Source organism: Puma concolor, chromosome B1 (genome assembly GCF_028749965.1).
Source record: "Puma concolor isolate L17-30 chromosome B1, mPumCon1.1.hap2, whole genome shotgun sequence".
NCBI lineage: Eukaryota > Metazoa > Chordata > Mammalia > Carnivora > Felidae > Puma > Puma concolor.
In genome coordinates, this window is record NC_141670.1 from 92,978,494 (window position 1) to 92,989,294 (window position 10,801).

General features: G+C 35.4%; 1 pseudogene; it reads left to right on the top strand.

Annotated features, from left to right (window-relative positions):
- Positions 1–903: 903 nt before the first annotated feature.
- LOC112858821 (3-hydroxyisobutyrate dehydrogenase, mitochondrial pseudogene) lies at positions 904–1,764 on the top strand (annotated as a pseudogene).
- Positions 1,765–10,801: the final 9,037 nt, after the last annotated feature.

A 10,801-nucleotide genomic window follows, 5' to 3' on the forward strand; every position in this document is an offset into this window, starting at 1 on the left:
CAAAGGTCATATGGGTTATTTGAAAACTCCTTTGAGGGAAAAATTGATCCATTCCTTTAATGTTCTCCACAACAAGGATTAATTCTCTTTGAGTACTTTAAATAATATAAGGGAAAACCCATTAAGGAAAGGAGACTCAATTCACTGCTCTGACCCCCTGATCCATCTGAGAACTTTCAAAACCAATCCCAGACTAATATATTCTCTATTGATTTTGATTTTTATATTATCTTAAACCCAGAGAGAATTTATTTCCTTCTAAAAATATAGTTTAAAATGATCAAATAATACTCTATCCCCAAAGTTGCTACCAAGAAACACTCCAAACACTAGCAAAAAGTTCAAAGTAGAGGCAGGATGCATACAGTAGGGGATAAGAGGAATATAAATGGAAATTTTACCAATTCACTAGTCATAATTTATTATTTCAAGGTGATGAATATTAAACAAGTTAGACTTTAATAAATTTACAAATAATAATAAAACATCTGGTTTTATAACATTATAGTTTATATGTAACATAATATAAATATATATCATATATTGATAAAGCACTTTGTAGCTTGCAAATGACATTATCGAATTTAATCCACACAGCAATGATGCGATTAGGCTTTGCTGTTAAATTGCACTTAATAGTTTGTAAAAGCAGTCTGTGGGCGAGCGGGAAACCTCGGGGGTTACCACTGGGAGGCGGGGCTGGGGCAGTGGGCCAGCCTCCTTATGGCTCTGTTGAGCCCCCTCTGGACTCGGGTATTGGAGGCATTGACAATGACTGGCAGCCGCCAGCCTTGCAAAGGTGTGTTCTAGGTCATTGGTTTCTAAGTGCTCAGTTGGATTCATTGGACTGGGCAATAAAAGGGAAAAATGACAAAAATCCCATGAAATGACTATCCTACTCATTATTTATGATGTGTTCCCTAATGCATGCAAAGAGCTTTAAGATGCAGGTGAGCAGGTAGTGTCTTCCCCAGCAGATGTAGCTGAAAGAATTGACAGAACTTTTACAATGTTGCCTATGAGTGTCAATGCAATAGAAGATTATTCTGGAGCAAATGAAACTCTAAAAAAAGTGAAGAAAGGTTCACTTTCAATAGATTGCGGTACTATCGATGCCACAGTTTCAAGAGAATTGGCCAAAGAAGTTGAGAAAATGGGAGCAGTTTTCATGGATGTCCCTGTTCCTGGTAGTGTGGGAGCTGCTCTGTCTGGAAACCTCCTATTTTTGGTGGGAGAAGTCAAAGATGAATTTGCTGCTACAAAGAGTTGCTGCGGTGCATGGACTCCAATATGGAGTACTGTGGAGCTGTTGGGACTGGGCAGGCTGCAAAGATCTGCAACAACATGATCGCTATTAGTATGATTTCAACTGATGAAGCTATGAAACTTGGAATCAGGTTAGGGCTTGACCCAAGACTGCTGGTTAAAATCCTAAATATGAGCTTATGATGGTGCTGGTCAGGCAACATAATCCTCTACCTGGGATGATGGATGGAGTTCCGTCTGCCAATAAGTATCAGGGTGGATTTGGAGCAACACTCCTAGCTAAGGATCTGGGGTTAGCACAAGACTGCCACCAGCACAAAGAGCCCCATCCTTCTGGGTGGTCAAACCCATCCAATCTAGAGGATGATGTGTGCCAAGCGTTACTCAAGAAAAGACTATTCAGACCTTTCTAGTTTCTATCAGAGGAGACCTTCTGAGTTTGCCCTTTGGCTGTGGGTACTGTTGGCAACGAAACTCTATCTTGGACCCTCCTTATAGCTCACTCCACGAGTGAATGCGTTTAGTCAAAGGTCACTTGTCTGCCTTTGATTATCTAGGTCCCAGTAAACCCTAGAATTTTTCACCCATTTTTAACTGCTTGTTCTTTTTTATTTTAGCAAACGTGCATTATCTGATTTTTTTTGTTCTGCAAGCCGCTGATGGTCTCTGTTAACAAGCTGACTGACCTTTTTCAAAAGTTTGATCCCTGAGCATCTTCAACTAAATCGTGGCATGCTTTAATCAGGATGTTATTTACCTCACTTTACAAATAAGAGCAAATATTTTTTTAACAGGATGAAATCTATCTTTTTAAAATTTATTTAAGTTTATTCATTTATTTTGAGAGACAGACAGAACCAGCAGGGAGGGACAGAAGAGAGAAGGGGACAGAGGATCTGAAATGGGCTGTGTGTTGACAGCAGAGAGCCCAATGTGGGGCTTGAACTCATGAACCATGAGATCATGACCTGAGCCGACATCTAACCTTAAATGACCCAGGAGTCCCCAGGATGAAACCGATCTAAAAGAAAGTGGTGTGAAGAAAGGAGTCAGAAAAAGGGGAAGTATAGTGAATTAAAACCTGTGCTCCTCAGGAAATTTGTCCTATCGACCAAGTGGTGGTATTCTTGCATTATAGGATGTCTTCAAGATCATTCATCTTGTAGCATGTTAACATTATTCCATTCTTTTTTATTGCTAACCAATATCTAATTCTATTAATGTATATTATGTTTATTCATCAATTGATGGGCATTGGTTTTTACTTTTTGACTATCAAAAATAATCCTGCTATCCTATCTGTGAATAAGTGTTTGAGTGAACATATGTTTTTAGCTGATTCAATGTTTTCAATGTTTTTCGATGTGTTTGTCAGATTTTGATATCAGAGTAGTGCTGAATTTATAAAAATTAGTTAAGAAGTATTTTTCTTCTTCTGTTTTCGGAAATAGATGGTGTGGAATTGGTAATATATCTTCCTTAAATGGTAGAATTCACTAATGAAACTGTGCAGAATTAGAATTTTCTGTGTTGGGATATTTTAAACTATGAATTCAGTTTTGGTTGATTATGTCAAGCAATTGGTTATAGAGTTGTTAGTGTTTCTTTCTTATCTTCTTAACATCCCTGGGATCTGTAGGGAAATCCCCTGTTTGATTCCTGACATGAATAATTTGTGTTTTCTCTCTTTTTTTAATAAGTCTATCTAAAGGCATTTCAATTTATCAATTATTTTGAACAGCTAATTTTGGTTCTATTATTTTTCCTCTATTTTTTTCCTCCTTAATCCCATTGATTTCTTTTCTTACTGTCTTCTTGTTTTTCATTTAATGTCTTTTTTTTTTCTAGTTTCTTAAGGTGGAAGCTTAAATGATGGATTTGATACCTTTTTTCTTCTCTAAAATAAGCATTTAATGCCATACAGTAGTCCCTTCTTATCCACAGGTGGACATATTCCAAGACTTTCAGTGGAGGCCTTAAGCTATGGATAGTACCAAATCCTATTATTTGCTGTTTGTTTCTTTTTCCCTATAAATACATACCGATCAAAGTTTCATTTATAAATAAGTCACAGTACTCTGAGTTTCCTGGATCTGTGGTTTGTTTTCTACTATTAACATTGGAAAATTCTCAGCCATTTTACCTTAAATATATTGTTTGTTTGTTTCTTCTCTATCTGGTATTCCCATTTTGCATATGCTATACCCTTTGAAATTGTCCAACATTTTTTGGATATTGTTACACATCCCCCCTTTTTTCATTATTTCTTTTTTCTTTCCTTCTTAATTTGGAATGTTTTCATTAACATATATTCAACCTTAATTACTCTTTCCTTCACTCTTTCCAGTCTCTTCACAATCCCACAAAAAGCATTCTTCATTTATCTTACAATATTTTTATTTCTACCATTTCTTTTTAATTCTTTCTTAGAGTCGCTTATACTACCTGTCTCTTTTTTTTCCATGTTTTCCACTTTTTACATTAGAATCCTTAGCATATTACTCAGAGTTATTTTAAATCCCCAGCTGACAATTTCAAATTCCTTGTCACATCTGAATCTGTTGCTTGCTTTGTCTATTCAGATTGTGATTTTTGCCTTCAGCATGCCTTGTGAGTTTTGTTGAAAGCTGGTCATAATGTATTAGGTGAGAGAACTGAGGTAAATAGGCCCTATTGATGAAATGTGGGGAAAAGAGGAAGCATTCTAGAATTCTGAGCAGGACTCAGCCCAATAGTGAGCCTGTGCTCCTGGGCTGTGTGCTTCACAAATGCTTCTCAGCTTTATTTAGACTTAAGAACAGAGGATGAGTGATGGCTAGAATTAGATATTTCCATTATTCTAAGGTTGGTTAGGTAAAATGGTTTCTCCTTTCTTGGAGGGTCTAAAGAATTCTGGGCAATTACAAAATGGTTAGTTTTCATTTGGCTATGCCAGAGCAAGAAAGAAGCTTTCTCTTAGCTTCATCTTGAGAATCTGGTAAGACTGCTTGAGGTAAAACTCACAAAAATGTGAGGCATCCCCTAAGGCTCAGCCTCTAGGAACTTTTATCTCTCAAGCTACTATATGGCTAGTCTCCAGCAGTTAGTTAACCTTTGAATGTTTCTTTCAGTTCTGGTTCTAGAAATGTTTTCTATTCCTGGTAAGTTACGATTCTCTGTATCTGCCTGTCCCTCCAGTTTTGGGGACAGCCATTTGTTTCGTGGTGGCAATCTTCTGATGGAACTAAGAGTCATTGATTTCAGTTTGTTCCCTATTCTTCTGGTGAGAACAAGAGTGAAGACTTTGGCTCTTCACATGTCAGGCCTGAGACTGATTCTATACTTTAACAAAAAAAAATGTTACCAATCCCTGCATGATGCAATGTGGAGAGTTCTTTCTTTGTTAGCAATTTGCAGGTGATTCACATAGTTGAGTAACCAAAAGCTGTGTGTTTAAGGCCACCAGAGAGTTTCCTTGTTTTACGATGAATCTCAATATTGTACAGAGTGTACATTTGTTTTTGGTCAGTACAGAACATCAACTGCAAATTTCTCAGGATTCTCTTTCTTCACACAAAAATAGTGTGTCTTTATGTTTTTTAATTATTTTCAGCTCCTTCATTACTCTGGGATATGAGTGCCAGAGTCTATTCACATACCATTTTTAATCAATTCTTTTCCTATAAATAAGGGGGTTTTACCTTTACCTTTGGGTTAACTCTGATATGAAACTCCAGGTGACCAATCAATTTCATCCTATATCCGGCTTGACCATCATTTAACTTGATGGGTCTCCATCATACACTTGGACTTTTAGATATGCTGAGTTTGTGTTTTAGGGTTCTTTCCTTTTTTTTAGAGGAAAATTTTAAAAAGAGGCAAAAGTCTTCTTTCTCTAAAGTTCTACACCAACATAAATATTATTTCTTAGTTTAGACTCACAAGTATCAAGACTCTTGTTACTGCATGGCCATCTCTGTATCAACTATATATTACAGTATTATTGTATTATGATGAACATAGGCTGATATAACTACAAAAGGTAAGTCCAGACATCTGTGTGTAGGAGAGAAAATATTAATTGAAAATGAAGTCGTTTCAGTGGGAAATACGAAATTAGGGGCCTTCTGAGACATGATAACTATCTTTAGTCCAGAGAGAAAAGAAAAAAAACAAAACACCTATGATCTCTAAAATAAAAGATAAGTGAGATGTGATTCAAAACCTGTATATACATATATATATCTTTATTTTTCTTCAATATTATATATATATACGTATATATATATTTTTTTCTGCAATATTTAAACTTATTTGGAAAGTTCTATTATGTTTCATATGTGCTAAACAACTTAAATGAGCCAGGATTTGGATGTTGGTTTGCCCAGAGCACTGTTGGACATGTTTATGCATCTTTGAATGCCACATTTGATGTCAGTGGCAGGGGAAAGTGTAATTCTGTGCCATAGAATGAAGGTCACTTGATCAGTTGCCTTCTTCTTCTCACTCACATCCTCCGAACGGCACCTTACAGCATGGAACATTTGACAGCCCAGACACTTTCCCAAACTAAAAAACAAAACAAAACAACAAAACAAAGCGAAGCAAAACAAAACAAAACAAAACAACAAAAACTTGTAATACTTCACAAAACATGGTTCACAAATCGTTTTTGTTCATATCATATGGATGGTTTTAAAAATGCCCATTTCCACATCCTACTTAAGATACATTGCATAAGAGTCTTTGGTCTTTGAGAAACTGCATTTGAAAAATTTCTAATTTAGAATGAATCCTAAAGTACTTTTTCTTCTAAGAACAATGTCAAGTTTAGGGATAATTCTACAGCAGTCATCCTCCCTCGATATTGTGTATTATTCTTTCATGGGCAATACTGTGGAATGTTTTGGTACAACCTCTTGCCTTAACAAAATTATCTTTAGTATATTTACATTATTTATGAACTATTGTGGAATATTTTTAAAAATTTCACGGGAGGATGATATATGTAACTTTAGGTATTTTTCCCCATCTAGAACAACTTGTCTACATGGTAAGCAATCTATGCTTATTTTTAACTCTGAAGTAGAAGCTTTTAATTCTTTAATGCATGAGCTAAATCTATGAAATCAGTTCCTTCTTTAAGATGTATTGCAGTTCATAAATCTAAATAGTATGAACTTTGTTAAGATTTACACATACTCTAAGTTATTATTCCATCATATTGAATGCTTGGATAATTAAGTATTTATTTGGGGGACAAGGAAGAGAAGATTTAGCTGGAGAGAAGGAAATAGGGCAACTCCATTATAACCTGATAAAAAAAATGTATTTTATTAAGAAAGATGCATACTAATAGATATTTTGGGTGATTATTTTTGTTCTTATGACAGTATGCCAAACTCTATCATATGTAGGTTGACTCTCATTTACCTATAGATGTGGTATGTATAGATGATGGTAATTGTCTGGGTCCCCATCATTATAAGTTAGCAGCAAAAGAAGCCGAGGAAATAAACACCATAACAAGAAAACTTAAGTGAATTAATCATGTATAATATTCTGCAATATCAGGTTGTAAATTACATCAGCACACTTCTAGCCCACATGTGAACCAATATCAGTGATCTTGACAGCTTTTATATTGTTTGCTGGAAATATACTGGAATATTGAATGACTAAATGCCTACAGATCAGGTGACGAATCTAGTGACCTCTGGAATTTTATGAATACTTTAATTCGGTGAGGATGTGTCCTCCAGTTATCTTCTTTTGCTAAGACACAATGCTGTTGTCATTTTTTTTTAATATGGAGGGGAGAGAAGATATGAATTCAATGGAAATGGACTGACAAACATGTACAAACTTCTGAGCAGGCTTCCATAGGTAAACAATTCATTACATGTAGAAATAAAGAATTTATTTGTTTGTTTATTTATTTATTTATTATCTTTTAAAGTTTATTTATTTATTTTGAGAGAGACAGCACAGGAGGGGCAGAGACTTGGAGAGAGTCCCAAGCAGGTTCCATGAAGTCAGCACAGAGCCCGATGGTGCGGCTCAAACTAATGAACCATGAGGTGGTGCCCTGAGCCAAAGTCAAGAGCCAGACGCTTAACTGACTGAGCCACCCAGGCACCCCCAGAATTTATTTTTTGCACACTTAATACCCATATACTTTCCTCAGAGCATATGTCTTTGCAACATATACGTAGATGGAAATATAGCGAACATTTTTCTATGAGAAGTAGACTTATCTGTATGTTGACCTTTTTTCTCCATGGTATTTCAAGGGAAGGTCAGTGGTCTTCAGCCAAGGACACAGGAGAAGCAGAAAACGGCTTGAGCAGCATGGGATAGGTAAGCTATGTAAGTTTAATCATTCCACTGGTAACACTTGACACATAAATATATATAAATATGATGAACTGAGGGCCACGAGGGTGGCTCAGTCATTTAAGCATCAGACTCTTGAGTTTGGCTCCGATCGTGATCTCCTGTTTGGTGACATCAAGTCCCGTGTCAGGCTCTACACTGAGAGCACTGGAGCCTGCTCTCTTCCTGTCCCTTACCCACTTATGTCTGTGCCCTCTCTCTCTCTCCCTCTTTCTCAAAATAAATAAATAAACATTAAATCTGTTCAAACATCTATGTTTTCCATAGTCTAGTTCCAAATGAATATGATATTATTTTTATTGTATAGAATTAAATGATATTTTTGATATTTAATTTGGATAGAATGTATTCTGTAATGAAATAATAAAAGTATAAGAAATACATGCTTATATCAGTGAGTAAAACCCTCATTCTGAGGTATTTAAAGTAAAAAATTAAAGGTAAAATTTTACTGACAAAGAGGTAACATATCTCTCATTCTTATTTGTTCTCAACTTAATATCTATCAGTTCATATGATTATGTTGATTTGAATTTTTATTTCAGTGCTGTATTGAAAGTCATTGGATAGTGGTGCCTGGGTGGCTCAGTTGGTTAAGCATCCGACTTCGGCTCAGCTCATGATCTCACCGTCCGTGAGTTCAAGCCTCTCGTCCAGCAATGTGCTGACAGCTCAGAGCTTGGAGCCTGCTTCAAATTCTGTGTCTCCTCCTCTCTCTTCCCCTCCCATGCTCATGCTCTGTTCTCTCTGCCTCTCAGTAATAAATAAATGTTAAAACAATTTTTAAAAAAAGAAAGTCATTGGATATATTATATCCATATATATACATATATATAAATAATATCCAAAATATTATATATTTTTATAATACTTTAAAAATTGATAATGGAATTTAGAATTGTTAATAAGTAAATCAGCTGGCAGCTTACTTTCTTCTTTTCCAAATACATAAAATCTTAATGAATAGAACCTGGTTCCTGAATGTCTTTCAGTTGCTTTTAGCCTTGCCACTTCTTTATCTGATAAATTATCCTATTTAAATAAGTGTTCATTGAATTAAGTTAAAATATACTTTGTTCTATATTTTAAAAGTCTTCACAAGTACGGCTTCCTGGTAACTGCTTAAGATTTCTTTTGGAATATTGAAAAGACTCAGCTTGTTCCTGCTTAGAAAAGGTTTGCTAAAAAATATAATTCAAAAGAGGCATTTTAATAGTTCATTGATATTGATACAGTTTGTGCTTCAGCAATACTGCATAGAAATGAAATTAAAATCATAAAAGCAGAAAAAGACATGCAGATGCGTTATGAACGGCAACGTACAGGAAGCAGAGCAATCCACAATCAACTTTCATTACCTTCTCATTTTTCTCTTTTATGCACAATCAACAGTGCTTTCCTTTTCTTTTATTTATTCTGCCATTTATTTCAATGTTAACCCAAATCTCCCTTGAGTACTTTCCCCTTACTTTTTATTTCATATTCTCAATTCTTCTGAAGTTATTTACAATTATGAAAGTATATGAAGCAGTCTTTCCGGCACATATTTTTTGTTTGTTTGTTTGTTTGTTTGGACTGTTATATATGAAGAAAATGGAGGCTTTTTTTCTGTGTGTGTGTATGTGTGTGTGTGTGTGTGTGTGTGTGTGTGTGTGTGTGTTTTAATAAATATCTTGGATCTAGCAACTGAATCAAAACTATATGCAATTTTACATTAATGGATATGGAGGGTTAGAACAGAGAAACAAGGCACGAATACACAATTTATACAAAGTGTAATAGGAGATATATGAACTGAGTAATGTAGTCACAGCAGTGCCTAGAATATTGCCTAAAAGGAAGAAGGTGCTTTATTAATATGTGTTACAAAGTTAAGTTATGAACTAGTTCTTAGATGTTTCCTTTTAGTAAGATATTTTATTATAATTAACATACATAAAATGATTATATCCTTATCCCGTTTCCTCTTTTGAATGATCCATGTGCATTTGAAAAGAAGTTGTAGGGGCGCCTGGGTGGCACAGTCGGTTAAGCATCCGACTTCAGCCAGGTCACGATCTCGCGCTCCGTGAGTTGGAGCCCCGCGTCAGGCACTGGGCTGATGGCTCAGAGCCTGGAGCCTGTTTCCGATTCTGTGTCTCCCTCTCTCTCTGCCCCTCCCCCGTTCATGCTCTGTCTCTCTCTGTCCCAAAAATAAATAAACGTTGAAAAAAAAAATTAAAAAAAAAAAAAGTTGTATTGTCATCCAAATGCAGAGTCATAATGCATCCATAAAATTTACCTTATTGATCATATCCTTTATATATTAAAAGATTATAAACTATTACAATTTAACAACTTGATTTATCTTAGGCTAAGATTGATATATTGAATTAACCTATTTTTATTGTTCTTCTGTTAACTTCTTGTCAATTTTATCAGTGGTGCTTTTTGAAGATGGTGATTGTCTTATGGTTCATGGATATTTATCCATGCTATATCCTCACTTTGGAAATTGTGCTAATATATTATGAAGGGTCTTTTGTCTTGATTTTGTTGTGGAGAATTTTACCTTTTTAGGTACTGATACCTATTTCATTTTCAGGTCCTGATCCCTATTTCATTTTGGATTGTATTCATCTGGTATACCTTTTTGTCTTTCCTTCATTTTAATATCTTTTTATTTTAGGTATATACCTTCTAGAAACATACACAAGGATTTTCCTTTGCAAGTCATTCTGAAATTATTTGTCTTTGAAAAGAGAAAAAATCCCATTTACATTTGGGGGCAGAATCTTTTATTCAGTCTCATATCTGCCATCACTTTATTTCATTATTCTTTGTGTCACACTTAATGTGATATTTTTCACATACTGGTCTATTTCTATTGACATTTTTTGTCTGTTTTGTTTTGGTAGTTTGGAAACTTTACAATTTTTTTTTTTCTAGCGGTCACCTTTTTCCTAATTGCCTGGAGACAATTCTTTTTTTTTTAAATTTTTTTTTTTCAACGTTTATTTATTCTTGGGACAGAGAGAGACAGAGCATGAATGGGGGAGGGACAGAGAGAGAGGGAGACACAGAATCGGAAACAGGCTCCAGGCTCTGAGCCATCAGCCCAGAGCTCGACGCGGGGCTCGAACTCACGGACCGCGAGATCGTGACCTGGCTGAAGTCGGAC